A 21,928-nucleotide genomic window follows, 5' to 3' on the forward strand; every position below is an offset into this window, starting at 1 on the left:
TGTTCATTAATATGCCCAATGAGTATGGAGGAGGTTGTTTAGTGGGATGTCACTTTTTGAACACTGTCCAATCAGATTAGAGAAATTATATGCATCACTAAAGAAAGTTGTTCTAATCTATAAAAGTACAAACCCATATATTCTGGAGAGAGACTCACTCACTTAATGACTGACCGGCTGAATGATGGATGGCAAGAAGGAGAATTGACAACAACCAAAAGAAGAATGGAAGGGACGGCTTTCCTTTGGACCCATTGTTGATGACCAGCAGAACCCTGAAAGTGAAGCTTGCCTGGAGTTAAAGTCTGAGGCCTTCTTCAGTGAAAAAGACAGCAGATAGGCCGCGTCTTTCTGAATGATGCCCACATGTTCCTAGAGGGGGAGAATTTAACCAGTACATAAGAGTGTGCCCACCAGTCTGAGACAGCCAATGGGCATTCTTATACAAGTATAATATTAAAGGGGGAATGATTCTGAGGGGAGTGATACTCTAAAGGAGAATAGATATAATCCCAGCCATTTTTATTAGTGAAAGTACTGAGGGGACTGAGGGAATACAAATTGACAATACATCCTGAAAAATTAACAGATATTTCAGAAGTGTATGTGCGTACGAAATTATAGATTTGATAGAATCGGTTATATGGTGTGTTTGCTGGGAGATCCAGTGCTTTCTTCTCTGTGTAATGATCAAACACAGAAGAAGTATTCTGGGAGTCAAAGGGATCTCTCACATTGTACACATCTAGAAAAATAAGGTAATTTAAATAATATCCTGGTTACATCACCAAGCAGAGTTCTTTTACTCTATTACTGGTGCAGAACCATTAAAGTCATAGGGGAAAGGGCGATTAACTGCTACCCATTTTCCAACCTTTAAGATGTCCATTGAAAATGAAATGCACCCTTTTACACATTAATGCAATAGAAACACTATATAAGGGAATCTATCAAATATATATATATGTTAAACATACATTTTACTTTTTTGCAAGCCTTTTACAAGTGGGAGTGTTAAGAAGCCTGTGTTCTTTTAATTGCGTTTCTGGAATGCTGTTTGAGATACATGTATATTAGGTATAGAGGAGGTGTTTATATTAATTCTAAAGAGGTAGAAAGACTTAGATAGGCAGGGAAGGTCTATGTTGATTTAGTTTTCTATAAAATAACAGCTTTATCCTGAACCCTATACACCTTTCAATGCATTTGTGATGCATGCCCCGGGTAGATGAAAGGCAAAGATGGTGATGTGTGTGTTTCACCAGTAAATGTAGCATAGAAAACTGATGAGACTAGTGTATTGATAATTCTTCATTGTAGTTACCATTGAAGTTAGAATTTCATAGATGCATAATTTATTTTTAAAATAAATTGATGTAATCATTTCTATTTTATTAACAAATAGGCCTTCCGTGCAATCCTGCATAGAGGTGGGAGGTTGCAGGAAATTAATATTGTTCAATTGGGGGGTCCCAGATTCACAAAAAGAACTTTATTCAATAAATAAAAATGTTGCATGCCTGATTTGGGGTGGGTGGAATATTCCCCCAAATTAGTTGTCACCCGATTAAAACATTCTACAGTGTTACATTTCAAATGTGCGCAAACCTCAACACTGGCCTCAAATCACAGTGCTGCTGAGCCACTGTAGCTTGCATGACCATTATTTACCTTTTTCCTGGTTTCCCATTGGGTCCCTTACATCACCCTCCGTCTCCCTCTGTATCCCTTTGTGCTCTGCATTTACTCTGCACAAGTCTGTCCATAATTATCATAAAGAACGAAATGCTGGTGCCTAAATCCTGCACCTTTCTTTTCTTTTTACATTTTAACATAATTATCTTGCTCTGTGATTATCAGGCAGGCACAGTGTTTGGTAATGCAGGTTTGGTATTGCTTGAGGTGGAGAATGAGCTGACAAGGTACACCATGGTAGCTGGTGACCTACATGTTGTTCCCATACTGTTGGGGACCATGGGTCATAACTGCATGTTGCATTGTTGAAAAGGGGAAATATTCACAGAATACAAATGTTTTACTAAAGAAACAAATCTAATTCAGTAACCATCATTTTCATTTCCAAAAATTTCTTTAACCTTTGAAAAAGTATAAACAGGTAGAGTTATGAAAACATGTTTTAATGCTACGTGACTTCCATGCTTTTACAAGTGTAATCTATGGCCTGCAAACAATCAACAATTTCATTATGATGAATCATATACGTACATTTTGCATGTCATAGTTTACACTTGGGAAATCATGCTTTGAGAATCAGCCCCAAAATAATTGTTTTTAAAAAGATTAAATACTAATAATTTTGACTGAATGAAAAAGGGGAAATATCTGGTTAGCATAATCTTGGTTGATTGTTTTATTTCATTTCCATAACCGTTTGTTATTTAATTTTATGTTGTTCCTTTTCCCTGGTTACACTTTAGGAGAGGTGGTCTGGAGGCTAGTTTCTGCCTGAGGAACTTAAGGACCGAGGGTCAAATCCCACTTTGCTACTTGACCAATTTAGGGCAGATCATTTTCTCTCGTTATGACAATATCCAACATCCAACATGTAGATATCCAAACACCAACTAGAAATTGTGCAGTCTCTTAAAGGAATGGTTCGGTCAGAAATTTTTATTGTCCCTACGGGTCGGCCATGTGTTTTTAAGCCTAAGTCGGTTGATCATAGAAATATTTCCTATCCTTACCTGAGTTTTCGTCTACTAAAGACACGCGAAAACAGGCAGCAGTGCGCTGCCATTTTGTGATAATCTTATCACTTGCCCCATCGCCCTGGGTGACCTGCTTTTGTGTCACTAAATCATATCCCCCGCCCCTGAGCCTGTCATCAGCAGACGCGTTCCGCCCATTTCCCAACGCAAAAGCATGTCTCGTGTCAACAATCGCTGCGCTTCAGCTAATGACGTGTCACCAGGGAAATGGCAGGACGCCTCTTTACTCAATAAGTATAAACAGACCATTTGACAACACAGCAGCAGATTTTCGATTCCATTCCTCTCTCTGTGTTACTTTGAGTATTCTGTGACTCGTTTCTGTGCTCTGGTCAGCTACCTTCGCCGCTTGTAGCCCGTGTGAACAGATACCTGTACCATCGCTATAAATTATTTTAGTTTGTTTACCACACAATGGCTACAATAATGCCCTACATGCACGAGCCCGAGTATACCGAGGAGGAACTACTGGAAAGGGAAACATGCGAAAACGATGGGGCTTCGGACGGCAGTTGGCAGGACGAATCAACGGATGAAGACCCTGGGCCTAGTCGCATGGACGGTGTATCCACCTGGTGTACATGCAATCGGTGCGAGCTAATGCCAACAGAGGACGAGAACTGCTGCTGCTCGGAAAACTCTGGATGCGTGGCCTACATTTCGGAAGGGGAGCCACGGCCGCAATGCATCACCGAGCTGCCAGACTTCAGGGCAGCCTGCCTCACACGGTCCGTGTTGAGGATAATGATGGTGCTTATGCACGAACTTTGCGCAACTGTTCGTCCTCGTAATCCGAGTAACGAGTAAGTATACTATGGTTGTGATGCCACAATTTCATGGTCCTCTCCTATATTCAAAATTACATATACATATCATTGGAACGCATGGAAGTCGTTCAATAGTGTGCAGTGTCTAGATAGTATTTGTCCGAGCAGAATGCCATTAGTTACAAGAATTGTCATCGACAACAAAGGTTTAATAAACTTATCTTGGTCATTTAAAAACAGTTTGTATCATTCTTTTTCACAGGTGGTACAGGCTGGTGGCCTATCGTTCCTTTACATGGTGGCTTCAGGGGAGGCTTGGACACCGCGTTCGAAGAGTAATACTCGCCTGTGTCGTTGGTGCCATAAGACAAACTTTCCCCAGTGACAGCGGTCAGTACAGGGGATTTTCCCTCGCTTTGCTGCAACCTGACCTGTACAATGTGTAAAGTTTAGTATTTTTGTGCCATCAAAATAAGAAACAAAATAAAACACAACATATATTTTAACAACCTTTTGTTTCGATGTTTTAAATGAATCAAGTGTGTCTCCATTCAGCAGTGTTCCGGTGCCTTGTCTGCACGCCCCCGGCCCATCCATCCCACCCCCCTCTATCAAAGGCAGTTCGCGCCAGTGGATGTGCGCTGCCATGGAGGGCTGTCAGGGGCGCAAACAGCCAAGGTGCCAAACAGCATGTACACTTCAAAAGGTATCTCACGCCCAGGGGCCATTGCTCACATGGCCTCCTCAGACCCAGTGTCTCCGGCCAGGATCCCCCCTCACGCTGGTCGCGCCCCTGCAATCCACATAAGTGTGTCTCCATCCAGCAGTGTTCCGGTGCCTTGTCTGCATGCCCCCGGCCCATCCATCCCACCCCCCTCTATCAAATGCAGTTCGCGCCAGTGGATGTGCGCTGCCATGGGGGTCTGTCAGGGGAGCAAACGGCCAAGGTGCCAATCAGCATGTACACTTCAAAAGGTATCCCACGCCCAGGGGCCATTGCTCACATGGCCTCCTCAGACCCTGTGTCTCCTGCCAGGATCCCCCCTCACGCTGGCCGCGCTGCTGCAAGCCACATAATACCACAACATATACACGTCATTCATTCACAAACACACCCCTGTTTCTAATACTTTATAAACCACTTGATATGCCTCATGAGAACATCTTTGTGCTTTGCAAGTCAACTCCTGAACGTGCTACCTGAGAACCACTCAGATTGATGCTAATTTGCTCGTCGTCGTGCTATCTGAACTTCTGTGACCGCTTCGAGCAAACTCGTCAGTGTGCTACCTATGGCCATCTACCTGTTCTCCTGCCACAAACTACTGGGCTTGCTGAATCTAACTGTTTGTTGGTCAAGGTAAGGCCATGTATCCTAGTCATATTTTGTTCATTTTTAAATTTCTATCTATTTGCGGGTAGAGTACTCAATAGTGCTATGTTCATTGGTCTCATTGCTATTGACTTGAGTTTCAATTGTTATGCTATCAATAGATCTATTTATTTTCATCCGTGTCAATTGTCATCGAATTGCATCCATCGCGGGTGCCATCTATAATGTAAGCATGTTTCCTTTTTGTGCAAGACAGTACATCCAAGGGACGAGTCACATGTTCAGAGTTTAGTCACATCATTTATTAATTTGTGAAAGTTATGCAAATACTAAGCCGCGCATGATGAACTGCTATAGTTCCGGCGACCAAAACAAACCTTGCATCGAACATTGTATGGTTCATTTACTTTTTTATCATATTTTTATTGATCAAGAATTCATAATAATGTTGATATTTACTTTTCAGAATTTTCAACAATGCCTGCCTGTTCAATTAGCGGTTGTCCTTCGAAGACCCATGATAAATCTGAAGGCACTACAATGCATGTATTCCCTAAGACTGTAGATCGGATAAGAGAATGGGTCAGATATTGCGGATATGCACTGTCAGAGCTTGAAAGTAGAGTCCAAAAAGTCTTTGAGGACAAGAGGGGTGATCGATACCGCATCTGCAGCCAGCACTTTCCCTCGAACATGTATGCCACATCCTGGGTAACAAAGAAGAATAAACTGTGAACGACACGAAAATTGCTCACAAACACTATTCCCACTCTATTCATCCACATTCCGCCATTGGTGAGTCAAGTGTCTGGATTTAGCTTTAGGCCTTGCGGTAGTGTGTAGGTAGCTGAATGGATTAATTCATATTTTAGGTGTTGTGTCCCTTGTAATACTTTCAATATTGATATGAGTGTATAACTTTTTGAATAATGACATTTATCAAAAAATTATTTCTCGATTTTATAACCCTCAAAGAAAATCTATTTATGGGCACAGGGAACTGTGCTATATTGCACATTTTCAATAGCATTATTCTCAAGTAATCTGTCACCTTACATGGCAATTTTTAATATTGGCATTTCATTATCAAACAATAATTTACCTTTACAACTGCTTGACTATCCACTGAATATGAAGCAACAACATTCTCCATCCGTGACGTGCCTGCAGTTATCAACCTCTTCTAGCGCGTATCAGGTAATCTTACTTAGCTATTCCGCTACAAACTTGTTTTATGCATGGCAAGTAATAGTTTTTATGTATCGTGTTATTATTTTACCGAATGTTTGGTTAGTGCTTTCCAATTCGTATACACCTTAGTTGTCGTCCCTAGTGTTTGTTTTCAGTTATAATTATTGTTATCCATACTAATGCAAGTACTGTCTTTCAGGGAGATGCTGAAGAGTCCACCACATTGACAACATCCCTAGGTGCACGAGGTATGGATACTGGCAGTTCCATCGAATGAGATCATCAGATCTTATATACTTGTAGCTTGATTGTTCTACACAATGTTTCATTCGTGGTTAGCCAATGACCCCAAGTGTGTGTTATGTTTTCAATATTGTAATCCTTACTAATGCAAGTACTATGTTTCAGGCAGTAGATGGAGCATCAACCCCTGCACTTGATGCAGAGCCTGACATTCAAGTAATTCCTGGGGAAGTGGAAGCGGGAGCATGCATATACGATTCGGTGCAAAAGCTTTCGGAAGTGCGCACTACATTTACAACATCCCTAGATATTCTTCAACAGCACGAGGTATGAATACTGACATTTCCATCAAGCGAGATCATATAACGTGATTCCATTTGCTATACTTTCTTCCTTATTAATGCAAGTACTGTGTTTCAGGGAGACGACAGAGCTTCCTCTACAATCACAACATCCCTTGTAGTTGATGCAGATGTAAATAAATCGGAGAAATAAGTTGAGAAAATCGGATCATATATAGATATCCATTGATTCTTTTAGACAATGGATCGTTTGCGGTTATCTATTTATATGTACCTGTGCCGTCGACCCCAAATCTATGTTATGTTTAAAATATTGAAAACCATACTAATGCAAGTACTGTGTTTCAAGGAGTTGCTGAAGTGTCCTCTCCAATAAAATCATTAAGGGTAGTCTAGGCAGAGCCAGAGGTTTGGTGGCGTTATTGCTGCTATATAAGGAGGACTGCACTGGGACCGAGACAGACAGAAAAATAAGAAAGAAAGGAGGACAGAGAGAAGAGACAGACCATCAGGAAGGCTGCTGAATCTATCTTGCCATCTGACAGATGTAAGGAGACACCAGAGGAAATTTCTGAGAGTGCACCTGGGTGGAGTTGTCTATCTCTAAGAAGGCCTCAAAGCTGACTGTGTCCTATGGTGGAGAGCGGGAGGCCATCTTTCAGAGTGGAGTGACCAGACCCCTGCCCTATCTTTCCAGAGTGTCCTTAGATGCAGGTGGCTTCACTGAACCTTAAAAAGAGGCTTGCTATGTAAGTAGAACAGAGCCTTGGGAAAACAAAAAGGTGGGGGAGTCTGTTTGCCTTGAATCCTTTCCCATTATAGTGGGTGGGGGGGGGCAAAACTATTTAGATCCTTCGCCTATTTAACCATAAATCTTCATTTAATTAATTCCCCATTTGGCAGAACACAATTTTGTTAAAATTCTAAATTGACAAAGCTCACTTTCCAGTGTGTGCTGAAAACTATAGCCTATCAATTAATTGGGTAATCTGTGCTGTCCAGCTGACCCAGACGTCTTTAAGGAAGAGGGGTGTCTTTGTTCTTAAATAAGTCCATGCTTTTTATCCAGCTTCCCCAACCGAGGTCTTTCCGTAAGGGGAGTCTGAAATCCAGAATTCCCAAAAGCATTCAAGTTTTTCTGTCTGACTTCCCAACATAAACCAAAGCAAGGGGGGGGTCTGAAAAACAAAGTGATAAATCACCCTATGTTTATTTTAAACCAAAAGTGTTGGCAAAATTATAATTGCCATATGTATTTTTTACCAATCTTGAAATCCTACTGCCACCCTTTTAAGCCTGCAGGAAAATCAGAATCGCACAACATTGCATAAGTGCTTTTGTTATTGATAAGTGTAACTATTTTGTGAAGTGAAATTTGCAGAAGGTGTAGAATTCTGATTGCGTTCTTTTTAACTCACTTTTGTGATTTATTTATGCCAAGAGAAGTTGATTGTGTTGTTCCAGGGATAAAGTGGTGTTTGACATTTTCGTGCTAATTTCCATTACTTTTAATTTAAATAAATACCAAGATATTTCCCGTACACCCGCCTGGTTCTTGGCTCATTGTTAGCTCAGGGGAGAGGGATCCAAGGGGCATGATATGTGCCTGAGATAGGGTCAAAGAAAAACAAGTGTTAAACAGTCGGTTGTGTAACCACTTGAGTGGGGAGGGACAAAACTCCCTGTGTTTAGGGTGGCTTATCAATAAACAGTTACATAGTTAATGGATTCGAAAAAGCAAATTCAAGACGAGTATTAATGTAAAGTTTTGATTTGAGCTCTGATTTGAGTTTTTTATATTTCAAAAAGTTTTTATAAACTAAATAAAATTAAAAATAAAATTAAACAGTTACAATCATTGTGGGTAAAATATGATATATGGTGGGAGGGATAACAATTTGCAGCATGGGATGTTCCAGACATGGGCTGGGTTGTGATCAGTGCTAGTGGCAGTGAATCCCTGTTTGCGGATGGTGCCAGTGGGTCAGGGTGTGCTGGAGCCGACACAAAATCGAGATTAAGTTTCATCAGGCCCACAATGAGAGGATGAGAATCACAGGTAAAGCATAACTGATGACAAAATGGTGTTGTACAACATTTCCTTGTTGCCAAGGAAAGTTGCCATAACCACTGAATGAGGATGCTGCGGTAGTGGGGTCTGAGGCAGCTGGTGTGCACTCAGCGTAAACATCCTTGTGCCACACCTACAGCGTGTGAACATCAAAGAAGAGGCCAAGCAGCACTTGGTTGGATTACATTTCATATAACTAAGCATTCTTCCTACCTCACACCCTAACTCTCTGGAAAGCTTTGTCCTAAACTCATGAGCAGATGTGTGGTGTTATGGGTGGGATTGACTCCTGACTTGCACCTTCAACTTCTTAAAGGAAAGCCTGAGGCTGCCCTGACCCCTCAGACATCTCCCTGTGAGCGGAAAATTGTGTGGTGGTCCCAGGTTCCCCCTCTGGAGACATCTGCTAGGACTCATTCTTTGGCTCCTTAGCCAGAACTTTTCTGCTCCTAGCAGCACACCCACCTACTGCCCTTCCTTCTCCCTGTTGCCCCCCTGCACCTCAGTTGTTATCTCACCCTGCTGTTCCAGAACCACCACCTAACTGACAACTCCAAGGTTCATATAATGGTCCATGCTCGCCAGAAATTCATGAAGTGTCCCTGCAGCTACCATAACCCGCGGATTGATAATCATATCCTCCCTGGAAGGCAACTGTACAGCTCCTTCCACCACAGAGTCTGGCACAAGATCTCCCTGCCATGACATGGTCCCTCGTAAGGACCACCATCTTCCACCTTCCCCTCCATGTGTTCCGTCAGCCTCTCCTTAAGCTATGTCTCCCACTTCTGGCTGACTTTCTCATCCAAAACATCACGTTGCTCAAAATGTCAACAAGTGACAAAGACAACATGCAAGACTCGGACAGTAAGAAAGGGTTCTTGTAAACATAAAAACGGTAGGGAAACTGGCTGAATAATGCAGAGTACAGGGAGGCTATTTAGCTTCACACAAAGGTTTCTACAAACACAGGGAAGGTAAGGTGAAGGGACATTTTCTTGGGTAACGCAAATGAAAAATCGATCAGGGAACTGAACAAGAGGAACCCTTTTTGGTGGTGTTCAAATTATTTTTTTAGAATCAGTAAGGGTAAACAATGAAAAGGGAAGACAAGATGGAGGCCTTTAAACGCACATAAAATGCAAAAGGGAATGCTACTGAGAAAAACACCATAGGCAATTACAAACAGGCATTAGGGGTTACAACAGGGAAATACAAATGCCATAAATAGCAAATACAACTACAGAACTAATCCAGAACTCTCAATAACAACAGTTTGTGAGCCTTTCTTTGTGGGTCACGGATTAGCTGATCAAACTCTCCTCCCGAGTCTTCAGTCTCCCGATTGGTTGGCATGATTCTCCCCCCCCCCCTTCGTGTCCCGAAACTGGTTTTGACCCATCAGATACCATTTAGGAGTCCCATGGGGTGAGTCAACCCACCCCCCCCCATTTCCCCCAGAAAGGCTTGAGATTTCCATGAAGCAGATCTAAGGGCGTTCTAGTACATCCATTCATAACATTCTGCTTCAATTAAATAAAAAAAGATGGTGTCTCCGCTTTATTTTTCAACCTTCACTCATCAGGTCTCGATTGTCGTTTTCTTCCTTTCGTCCTTTTATACAACTATCCCACACTGAACAGCACAAATAAGTTATCCTGAATGAGCTAGGTTTAGTTTAGCAGGAAAGTGTGAAACTTCGGCAATCCATGCCAAATTGGCAAGATGTGTGTAGCACAAGACAAAAAGGAACTCAAAAGACACTACACATTTAAATTCCTATTTTGTATTTCCCATCCATGTTTCTGTATGCAGTGTGCCCACTACCCATTCCTGCGGCCATGGTTCTTGGTGAATCTCAAGATCATACACATATAGGCGGAACGCATGCATGGCACAGTTGGCTTGTTTCACATGAATCGGCACCCATGTGCTTACTTACCATGGTTACTGCAGGCAAGTGCGCGTGGGCCCCATCTAGATGCATGGCTGTCTGGGCTGCAGCATCTCACACGTTCTATTTTCTCATTGAATGCCAGAGTGGAGCACTCGCCATAACCTTAGCCTTGTTTTCTCCCCGCTTATAACCATTGGTGCATGGTTGCACCTGCACACTGCTGTGATTTCTCTCCAGAGGAGTCTCTGGCAACCATGCTGTTGTCTAATCAAAAGGCACTTGTAATCTCCAATGGCTCAGAAAAATAAACAGATGGCGATTCACAAGGAGCAAACGGGTATGATTGCTGCGCTGCAAATGATTAACCAGAGGAGCGGATTTGGGCGGGTTACTATGGAGATCATTCAAGGCTGCTAATTTTGCCAGATACTTCTCTGCGTCAAGAGCACAACTAGAACACATCCGTAGACCGCACGCACGAGCCTCCGGGACAGACGAAAGCTATGATTTCCAATGTGCCTAGTGGCGTCAGATCAATGGGTTCATCTTCAAATGATCGGAAATCAAAATCAAACCGTAACCGAAAGAAAGCACGGCAATGCTTTCACGCATTCATTTTGCAGTTCAGTTCGCTTTCGCATCCCTTCTAAGGTGTGGGGGCAGAAGGGCACAGGGCGAGGTTTGCATCACTTCTGTGCTTTCCTCCATATAGGAAGACCGACATGTTTTACATCTGCATGAAGTTTCCATGCAGGTGTGAAGCACGTGGATATTTATTGAATCTGCCTCAGATGAGCATCTGCTAATGAGGAGGCCAACTCCCAAAAAATCCACCCACTAGTGAACACTGCCAGGCAGCATTTCTTTTCGAACACAGCGGAAAGTAAGGGATTTTGGCTGGTATTCCTCTGCACGTTTGCACTCTACCGTGAAAATCTTTAGAATAGCATGCAAGTGCAAACGTTGGTTGTACCCTGCATGTAATTAACATTTCATTTAAAATGTTCCCATTTAAAGTGTTTTTGGGTGTCCATGCCCTGCAATCTGCACCACCAGCCCAAAGCTTGGCGATGAGGAAGTGTGCCAAGCTAAAGAGTTGAATGAACACTTCTGAAAACTGTGAAAGGGGAAGAGTATATTTTTGCTGATTGGAATTTCTTACTCAATGCCCCAAATCATTAGTTTTACTTCTTTCTGTGACAATGAATACTGCAATTTCAGGTCAGGTTTTCAGAAAACTGCCAGCATTACCAATCATGAACAGCATGCTAGGCGCACCCTAGAAAGGACTATCTTTCTTGGGAGGCCCTCAGTGTTTCATGAGCCTCCCAGAAACATATTGCACCTGGCAAACAAATCTTAGGATGCCAATGCTGACTAAGGTCATCATCAGTGTTAACCTGATACATTCGACACACTGGGCGTCACTAAAAGGGGATGGACATTCTTGAGCCAAAACATCTAAACCTGGAACCATTGACAAAGGAGGAGCTTTCTCGCCAGTCCTCTCTCATATTTGCCTTAGGGCCCTGCACTCGGCCCACCCTCATTGCACTTAAGAAATAACCCAAGAGAGTGGCTCTTCTGCACTTGCCTCAGATTCCACCGACTGGGTGTACTTGCACACCCCCTCCCTGTATCCGTCTGTGCACTTGCACGTTCCCAATGTAATGCGCCGGAAGATCGTGTGTCTGCTCTCCCCTGTCTTCACCCCCTCATTGCACTTGGTAAAACCGCAGAGTCGCCGCCAGGCCGATTTGCTGTGTCTCAACTGTAATGGTATTATAGGCACTTACTCTGCCTGTGCAGACTATTATCATCACAGAATTTCAAGGGCTCGGATTCGACTGTTCTCTTTCCCCCCATGTTCCCGCCCTCCTTGAGCGCTTTGAAACAATTGCCTTGTGTATCGGCGCTTTATGAATAAACATTACCATTACCATGGACTGAAAAAACGACAAAGCAATGCTCATATCTCCTATGTGAACTCTCGTGCTATTTTCTTACAGCAAGTACAGCCCTCCGACACATTTGCTAGCAGAATGTTGCTTTACTTGAATGCTGGTTAGATTGCTGGTCTCTCAAAGATTCACTCTACCTTCTTTCATCAATAATAAATAATGAAAGTATGAGAAAACAGCTATGATTTACCTTCAAAAATACGTGTTTAGAGGATTGACTTAACAGGGAACTGTTCTCCATACAGAAAGGTAGCTTGAGCTAAGGCAGTACAAACTGAAAGCCACAGACTCTGGAAACCCCCCCCCCCCCCACTATAATATCACATGCAATCTAGATAACAAGCCCTCCATCAAAATGATGAAGAAGCTGAAAGAAATACAGAATTGGCATTCCATGAGGTGTAAAGAGAACCATGGAGTCACGCCTCTCTAAACATATAACCAAGACACCAAATTATTCAAAGGAAATGTTGGTTAGATTCCTGGAGAAGATACATCCAGAAGCCTTACAAACCCCATCCCCACCCATTTTCCATAATCTAGCAGCATTGCATAAACCTGCTCCAAAAAACTAAAATCATTGAATTTATTTTATAGATCCTGGAGCCATCACCAAATGAAGTGTGCCACAAGACCCGAAACACCTGGGTTGCCATTGGGTCCTTGCCCAGCATCTCTGATAAAACGAAAATTCCTTTTTCTTGCCATTGATTGATGATTGACAGACTGGGCTGCCATTACCTCAAGTAGTGAGAAGTCTGGTGTGCAATGATGGTTTTGCATATGTGTTAAAACAAAACAAAAAAGGAAGAGGAATATTTTGCATTCGTGTAAATCCCTCAATTAGGCATTTATTGCTCTGTCACCTACAGCAGAGTTTGAAGGTGTTTTGTGTCACCTACAGCAGAGTTTGAAGGTGTTTTGTAAGGCTGGTGTTTTGTAGTGCTGGTGTTACGAGGGCGCTTCCTTACATGTAGATTAACTTTTTTTCCCAGCTTTTTTATTTTAGCGCTTTTAGACAAGACGGACTTCTAGGTTGTGTCTATCTAAATGCTATGCTTAAAAAGAAGTTCGTTTAGATATAATAATAACACGTTAATAAGTGGTCTGTTCATAAATATACTTGACCTCGAATATGATTTTCAATTAACATTCTATCCATAATTTCCTCGTACAATACTAAAACACAAGTTTCACAGTTTACCATATTCCCTTATTACATGGTAAGATAATTATAATAGCTCATATTTCCATGTAAAGCCATTGAGAATTCACATTGTTTAATGGAAAGCATTACATTACATCAAATCATTGCTTACAGCAACTTCATTTAAGTTTCCTCTTTTACACATGAAAGTAAGCCCAGGAACACTCACACCAGAGAGAATACAACCCGCTAGGGAAGAATGGCCCAAATCGATCTTGTAAGGATAACAAATTTAATCTCTTGCGCAGATGAGAGCAACAGCAAAGAACTCTGCTTCCAAGAACGTTCTGCTAAAAAGAGGTAAAAGCAGAAAACATTTAAAGTAAAAGATTGTCATAAGTGACGCAATACATACAGTGACAACCCGCAGCTGCTGATTGGATGGACCCTATAAAGGTGCTGCCTTTATCCATATGGGATGACAGTTTATTGGTCCCAGCCCAGTCTGTCCATATTCGATCACGTGGGTGCTGCAGGGCTCATCATCTTCTCACGTTGAAGGTCAGAAAACAAATTAATTATACTCCTACCATACAGCTCGTTTATCACTCACACTGCGCACTTGGCAGGATTCAAAACAGACACAAAGGAGGTTCCTGGGCACTGAACACACATTTCACTCACTCCCTGCATGCCATCCGGCTCCAAGGTCTCCGCCCTATAATTTATCCCTCCCAGCACCCAACAATACAAATCACATTATTGTCGCTACAACGACACACTCTGTCCATCCTCTTTGAACATTACAGGACTTGTTACTTGGGGTTTGATGGTCAAAGGGCATCTGGTGTCATGGAATTCAGGGATCATAGGGTTCAGTCAGTTATATGGGCTATAACTCGTAGTCACTCCGGAATGGACCACTCCATGCTTTGGCCAAAGGGAGATAACATAAACACCAGGCCCCGGCCTCTGATTGCGACCTTGTCGGGACACACTCCTCTTGGGTGAACGATACATCTTCGCACCACTTTCACGAACAATGAGCAGACAGTGTGGCGGGTGGGGGTGCAAACTGTCCTCATGAGGGCTCGGGCATGGCTGGAGATTTCCGTTGCCTTGTGGATTTGGGCCTCGTGCATGCAATGCCACCTTTACTTTGCAAGCCTTCTCTTCTACCTATGATTATTGTCTACACAAAATTAGCGATGCCACCCGCACCTTGGGCCACACCATATGAATACACTATAATTGATTATGTTAGCACAGGGTCCTGTTGGATGGGAAATCACCCCTTTCGCTCTCCCCCCTCACCCCAGTTTATCATAGTGCCTCAAATGCGGCTTTTCTCACTTTAAAGCTCTTAGGAGATGGGGACGGGGCTTCCCCCTTCCAACACACAGTACATGTGATTGCTCTTCCTTAACAGGCTGCCAACGGGATACGATGCATCAAAAAGGGGGTCCATTTTCTAAGCTTTCTAGTACCTTGTAGAATTCCAAGAATTTCCCAGTACACGTTGCATGATTTCAAGTCAATATCTCAGTATCATATTGTAAACATTACCAAGACACTTCAAAGGTACATGTTTCTAAGTACAACAGCTAAAGGCGTATTAATCTTTGGCAGATCAGTGACCGGATTGGTTAATTCTTAAGGGTCGTAAAGTAATCCATGGTGGTAGCTTACATGGTTCAGTGCAGCATCCTCTGAAATATTTCTCAATTCTGAGCATTATTTCAGTTCTCGCTCCCTCATTTTATGAGGGAACGACAACTGAAGGAGAGGAGGAGATAGGGTCTAGTGCAGGGATCTGCAACCTGGTGCTTTACAGATGTTTTGGACTACAACTCCCATGACCCATAGTCATTGACTTTGTTGGATAAGGCTGAGAGGAGTTGTACCCAAAAACCTCTGAGAGCCAAAGGTTGCAGACCCCCAGTCTAGTAGCTAAACTGAAGAGTTTGAAAGGTTTGAAGATTGAGGTTCAAATCCTAGCTTCAGTACTGGACTAAGAAAAATAAAGTGTGTGATTCTTGGCAAAATGCTATCTGCCTAGGCCTAAAGTTGTAAATATATGTACTGTAGAAATAAATTGTACAATGCACAATTACCCGATTTCACGTTTCCATCTCTCCATCCATCACATCCTGATTTCTGTAAATCAAGTCTCTACTTCACCCCATTTTTTTTGTCTACTGTAAACGCCATCTCAAAAAGGCTTTTTTTAGTGAGCATTAAAGATAGGTTTATACTATGTCAAATACCCAAAGACACTGGAAGCACTCGGGGACTTTCCGGTTTCATTATATTAGTATTGCATCTCCGTAGTAGCAGTAAATGGCGGTCATTTTCTGTGACCAACTGATGTACAAAACACAGCACCAGGGGCGTTGCTAGGGGGGCTAAGGGGGCTATAGCCCCTGATCTTTTGGTTGTAGCCCCGGATAGAATCTCAGGAGCTACAGCCAAAAGACTAGCTAGCCCCCAGTCCCGACAGTTCCGACATCAGCGTAGCCCCGGGTCTTTTCCAGACCTAGCAACTCCCCTGCACAGCACGGTCACGCCCCCGTGGGCCAGTAGAATGTGACGTCAATTGTGTTCCTGTTTATTCAATGCAGATGCATGTAGGGATTCTAAACCACTCCACCGAAACATATGTTGCATTAATATTTAAAAACACACTTGATTTGCTTATTTGTCCTTTGAGACCAACACAATGTTCCATATAGGTTTATATGCACAGTGCTATGCGTTGGGTGTTAATCCAGGCCGTGATAGATAACATCCCGTAAACCACTGCAGCTCATTGTTTCATCAACACATTCACCAATGTGATGTGTTCAGGGCCTGTTGAAGCATCCTGTCACGTATAACTCACGTTGCATGACATGCCTACATAGTTGCATCCTTGGCAATTTTCCCACTTACCTGGAACTCTTTTAATGCAGTTGTTAAACCTGCTAATTGTGTTTTGCCTACTGCCCTCTTTGTGAAGTAACCCACACCTTGAACAGCCCATGATGACAGATGTTCATGCTCTCACAGTACTCCATTTGCAGAGACAGCGTCAAGCGTAAAGCCTCTCTGTGTACTCATTTCAATCGGTTTCTATCCTCATTAAGAGGTTACCAGGTTTTAATGTCTTCTCTGACTCCCATGTAGATGTTGCCACTGCAGCTGATGGTTTTGAATCAAAATGTTTTATTGTAACTGCATCACATTTGGCTGGTGGCTGGAAATGAACATTTATGTTTTCTTTTGTATATTTGTGGGGGGAGTGGTAATGACTGTAATTTCAGGAGCGACTCACAGAGTCAATCAAATCGCAAACTCTGTACTGCTCCCTCCATTCCCGCGAACCCACCAACAACTCACCTTTTTACATGTGGGCCCCAAGAGGCCATGCAAATGTGAAAGGCTGTGCTATAACATAACTCAACAGCTCCCCCAAAACAAGAACATCCTGCTGAGTTTTAACAATAAATAAACGATGTGTTGATAATCTACACCAACTTTAATTCTATGTGCATCGTTTTCATGCACTTTCATTGTGGCGATCCTAGAACCGTCAACATGCTCAAACCAAGAAATGTGATGTATTTTTGGGCATTACTTGGGTAATGAATGCTGTAAGTAGCAGCTGATCAATATTTGGGTATTTCATCTATCTGGTGCTTGCATTGTGTTCTTAACTTCAAAGAAAATCTTGCCCATCATCTAATCACTCCACTCAACCCCAATTCTACACTTCCAGTGCTCCACAGTCCCCACCCCCCTTCGTCAGAGGATACTCTGCTATTCCTACCCTTACCTGTAAGCGCATGGGTGGATTACCTATGTAAAATATTCTGCTGCTTCCTGTAAAGACTGGAGGGGGTGTCTGTACTTCTGCTCTCTATATGGTAGAGGAGAGGCACAGAGGACCCCAGCCAAGATTCTCTATTATTGGTATCGTGGTCGAGCAATCAAGACCTAGCTTCTCAGGAGGTGATGCAGGCTGGTTCCTAAGTACAGTGTAGTCCCCAAGCCCCCACAAAGGAATATCCACACACTGTATTGGTTAAAACACAGTCTTTATATAATTAAGTTCAAGGTTATGTACACTATCAAAATAACTCACTTTGTGCTCAGTAAATCCACAATGACAAATATACACAGTTGTAAGTGGTACCACAATTATTATTAGCTTCTCCTTGTGATTCCGCGGCGGTCCCCGTCTCCAGTCGGCAGCCTGTCGTAGGTCTGTCTACTAGGGAGCGTTGGCAAAGATCAGCTGGTGCACGATGGTCCCTCGTAGCTCGAGAAGAGGGTGCCTAACCAGGTCCTCTCTGGGTCAGTCCTTGGAGACACAGCAGCTTTCAGATCGACGAAGTAGAGCAGCAGCAAGACTTCTCTTCCAGCAGGGCTTCAAGGTTAAGCTTCAGTTTCAACTCCAGTTTCTCTTCAGCTTCTGAACACGAATTCTAGCAGTGAGAGGCCCCCAGAAATACTAGTTGATCTCCCATTCATTCTGCTGGGTCACCCTCAGGCAACCAATCAGTCAGAAGGGCATTCATGCAGGCAGGCAGCCAATCAGGTGCATAGTGCATTCAGACCATTCACTTCTCTCCAGACACTCACGACAAGTTATGTGTATTGGGACAAGTGCCCAGCCATTCAACATTCCACACTGCATTCATACCAGTTTCGGGCAGGGCTGTTTCAGTCATTGTGTCAAACACCAGAAACCAGACATCCACAAAAAGAAGTGCATATTCATCACACACCCCATTCACCCAGGTCCTACCCACACAGGGGGTACCCACAACATGCAGTCACTGGGAAGGCTCCGGCCAGTCTGGCCTGGACTTAACAACAATGCCATATATGGAACTTCCACCCAACAGCCAGTCGGGGGAAGGGACAGAGTCAGGGCTTCCCAGGACTTTGGGAAAACAAGGTAACAGGCAATAGGAAACAAGATGGCCCCTGTGGCCTCTTGCTTTCTATCAGGTATCAACTGATTCCAATGCCAGGGCCTGGGTATCCCAAAATGGAGGATACTCAGAGAACATGTCAAATTCAGCATGGAGCTGCCACCAGCCCATACCCTGCTCTGTGGGCCACCAACAAGTGCCCAAAAACATACACTAGGGGCACAGGGTTACACCCCCACCCATGGGTGCCATAAGGGTATCCCATGGGTCTGTACACCAAACCAAAAGAGAGCTGCACCGCCAGGAGTACCACATGAACTTCTGCGCAGAAAACACAACAGAACACAGGATAAAAAACAGTAAAGGACAAGGATACAGAGGCCCTGTCCCTCTGATGCATTTCCAGCATCACACTTCCTGTGACAGAATGCCATCTGGCATTCATAGTGTGAAAGTACTAGCTTTTTTGATTTTTAATAAAATGAAATGGTGCAGGTAATTCTATTCCTGCTAACCAGACCCCCCCTTCTCCTAAATCATCCTGCCAAAAGTATAGTGCATCCATGCACCTTCACTGCACTAGTTTCCTGATTATCAGCACCTCCTGCTCTTCCGTGGTAAAAAGCAGGTTCAATGGCTGCATGTACATCTCTGACAGCTTCTGTGACCCACAATCACTACAGGCAGAGGTATCATTTTATCTTTTGCACCTCTGATCTAAAATATAATAATTTCTTAAAATATAATAATAATAATTTCTTAAAATAAGCCATGCTTGGTTATGGTATGGGGACTAATGAAAGGACACAATTATGAGAGCTATCATTTTCTTTTCGATAGTGTCAACCCTGTGAGCATGGACCAAGATATGTCAGGCAATGTGGATTCATGGCTAGCGCGGCTGTCTAGCCTCAATCCTTTGACACAATAGTCAAGGAACTGCATATAATGATTCTTGGGGAAGAAGGGTAACAACACCCCTCAAGGCCCAGGCGACTACTCAGTAGTAGAACTACTTGTCGATGTTTCAAAGGTAACACTGGCATAACACAGCCAGCCTCACACCTGAGTGTTTTACATCAGAGGTTCTTTAAAGTCAGCAGGAATGGGAAAGGGAAAGCGTTAGAATTGTCAGAGAGGGAATGTGGGTCTGAGAAGGGGTCAGACATCTTAGTTTTCTTTGGGGCCTATTTCTTTCCTCCCTCTTCATTTTTTGCAGTACAAGGCACTGTGTGTATGATGTCAAAGGGCATAGGTCACTTGTTACATCAACAGGGATTGGACTTCTTACAGTAGGCTTTCTTTGAGCCAAACCCCTCTGACATTTTGTTCTCATACAGAAAGGGTCTCCCACTACTTCCTTGATTCATCTTTGGACACCAGGAAGAATACATTGTTGGACCTCTGCAGAGAGTGCAATTCATTCCAGAGTCCTCTGCCATAGAGGTGAAGTCGAAAGGAATCCACGGCAGAGAAAGGAGCTGCTCCCAAACCACACACTGGGAAAATTGGGGGTGAACTGCTATGGACCAATGGAGGCCACTCTGCAAGCTGCAATGGAGCAAGACAATTTACTGGAGGAGAAATTACCCATGTGGTTCCCAGGCAATCTCCTTGGACTGGGAGTGCAAACTATGGAGGATTCAACCTTGTCCTCAGCTTCCAGAAACCGAGAAACAGCTGGAATCCTATCTCACCACTTAGGGCCATCTTCGAGCTGCTTCAACCATTTTCAAGCCCTTCAAACCACTCCAGGATTCATGGTGCTTCCTTAAGAAATATGTCAGCTCAGCCCAATGCTGCAGACGCTCTCGGGCAACCTGAACCACAAGCTCATCCTTCGAGGACAGAACCAACTTGACAGTCACCTCAATCTACTGGAAGGCATCAAACTCATCTTCACCAATGTCGACTCAATCCAGCAGAAGCCATTGTCTCACCACTGACTGGACTGCTACTCAAACCATTGAAAGACATTGTTTCACCATCTCGAATGCTAACATGATCCTCAAGGAGCCTGCACCATTGAACCGACTCAACTTATACCGACAGTGGGATCGCATTGACTCAGACTCAACATCGGCTCGACTTCAGCTAAAATGCCAAGAAGCCCAGCTCACAGAGGTTAAGCCTCTTAAAGATAAGAACACGGTACTGTTAAGAGACCCTTTCAAGGACCCCAATGACTTGTAAGCCCCCTTTGCCACCTTGTTCTTCAAGCATATCGTTTTGAACAATGACATTTGTTGCAATTCATGCTTGCACACCTCGCTCAAGTACCCAGAGTGCCATACTATACACAGTCTTCATTGTCTGTGTTCTCTCTGTAGAGGTGGGTTTATAGTGATAATGTCGAAAAAAAATGTCGACTTACAAAAATGTCTAAAAAAAAAATGTCGAAAACCTACACATATAATGAAAAGGTTCCTTTTTTTTAAGAAAATAAATGTTGAAATAAAATGTCAATTACCACTATCAATAAATACATAAACAAGAAGAGTATCATTTCTTCAACCAACACCCCCCTGACACCCTCACCACCCTCTCACCCCTCATACTCAACACATTTTAATTACATATATATTTATTTTTTTTGAAAAATTCGAAAAAATGTAGAAAAAATTCGACATTATTGGTTTTCGACATTATTTTTTCGACATTTTGACTGTCGACATTATTTCATTCTACATTATGACTGACCACCATAGAGGTGGGTTTTTGCTAATGTTTTAGTTAGTTGGTTGCATTTTTATTGTTTAAATAATATATATTTTTTATATAACCTCGATTGGACATTCCTACTGTTATCACCTCGCAACCCGCATGAGAGAACTGCCTGACCTGGGCCCACAGTTCCACAAATAGCAAAGGAGGTATACTCGTCGGCCTGTGTCCCTTTTAATTTATGAATGGGATCAGAGATAGTTTAGTAGTAGCATGTGGCTGACTTGGCCACTACTTATCCCTTTACTCCTGGAGAACAATAGTCATTAAGTCACACTTCCCAGCTAGGGTTGCACTATATATGTATTTAATGTACATATATACATACATACACAAAATGTTCCACGTGAAATGCTACCCTAACCCCTGTGCGTCATTGCGCAAAACAGGGAGCTTGAAGGGGGCATTCTGACATATTTCAAAGGCATCTTTCGATTTGTGAGCTTCATGAGATTTAGAAAGTTTAGAACTGGAAAGCACTTAAAACAGGTGAGGGGGAAGTGCAAGTACGATGGTAGGAAACTTTGCTATCCAGGTTGTATTTCTTTCCCATGGACAGAGGTAGAAATATGCTTTTCTTTCCTTCTCAAAATGGCAGGCCTCAGTTCCATGTTGAGATGTTCTCCCATATAGTAGCCTATCAT

At 43.0% G+C, this 21,928-nt stretch overlaps 1 protein-coding gene across 4 annotated transcripts in view; it reads right to left on the reverse strand.

Annotated features, from left to right (window-relative positions):
- LYPD6B (LY6/PLAUR domain containing 6B) overlaps positions 1–21,928 on the reverse strand; it is a 474,724-nt gene that overhangs the window by 145,891 nt on the left and 306,905 nt on the right. Inside the window, exon 1 of one of the 4 annotated variants that reach the window (XM_069616498.1) lies at positions 10,579–10,711. The exons of the other annotated variants lie outside the window; for them this stretch is intronic. The gene's annotated coding sequence lies outside the window, so the exon portion shown is untranslated. Of the gene's footprint in view, positions 1–10,578; positions 10,712–21,928 lie in introns of those variants that run through there. 4 annotated transcript variants of the gene reach the window in all.

Source organism: Ambystoma mexicanum, chromosome 9 (genome assembly GCF_040938575.1).
Source record: "Ambystoma mexicanum isolate Mex_15411 chromosome 9, UKY_AmexF1_1, whole genome shotgun sequence".
NCBI lineage: Eukaryota > Metazoa > Chordata > Amphibia > Caudata > Ambystomatidae > Ambystoma > Ambystoma mexicanum.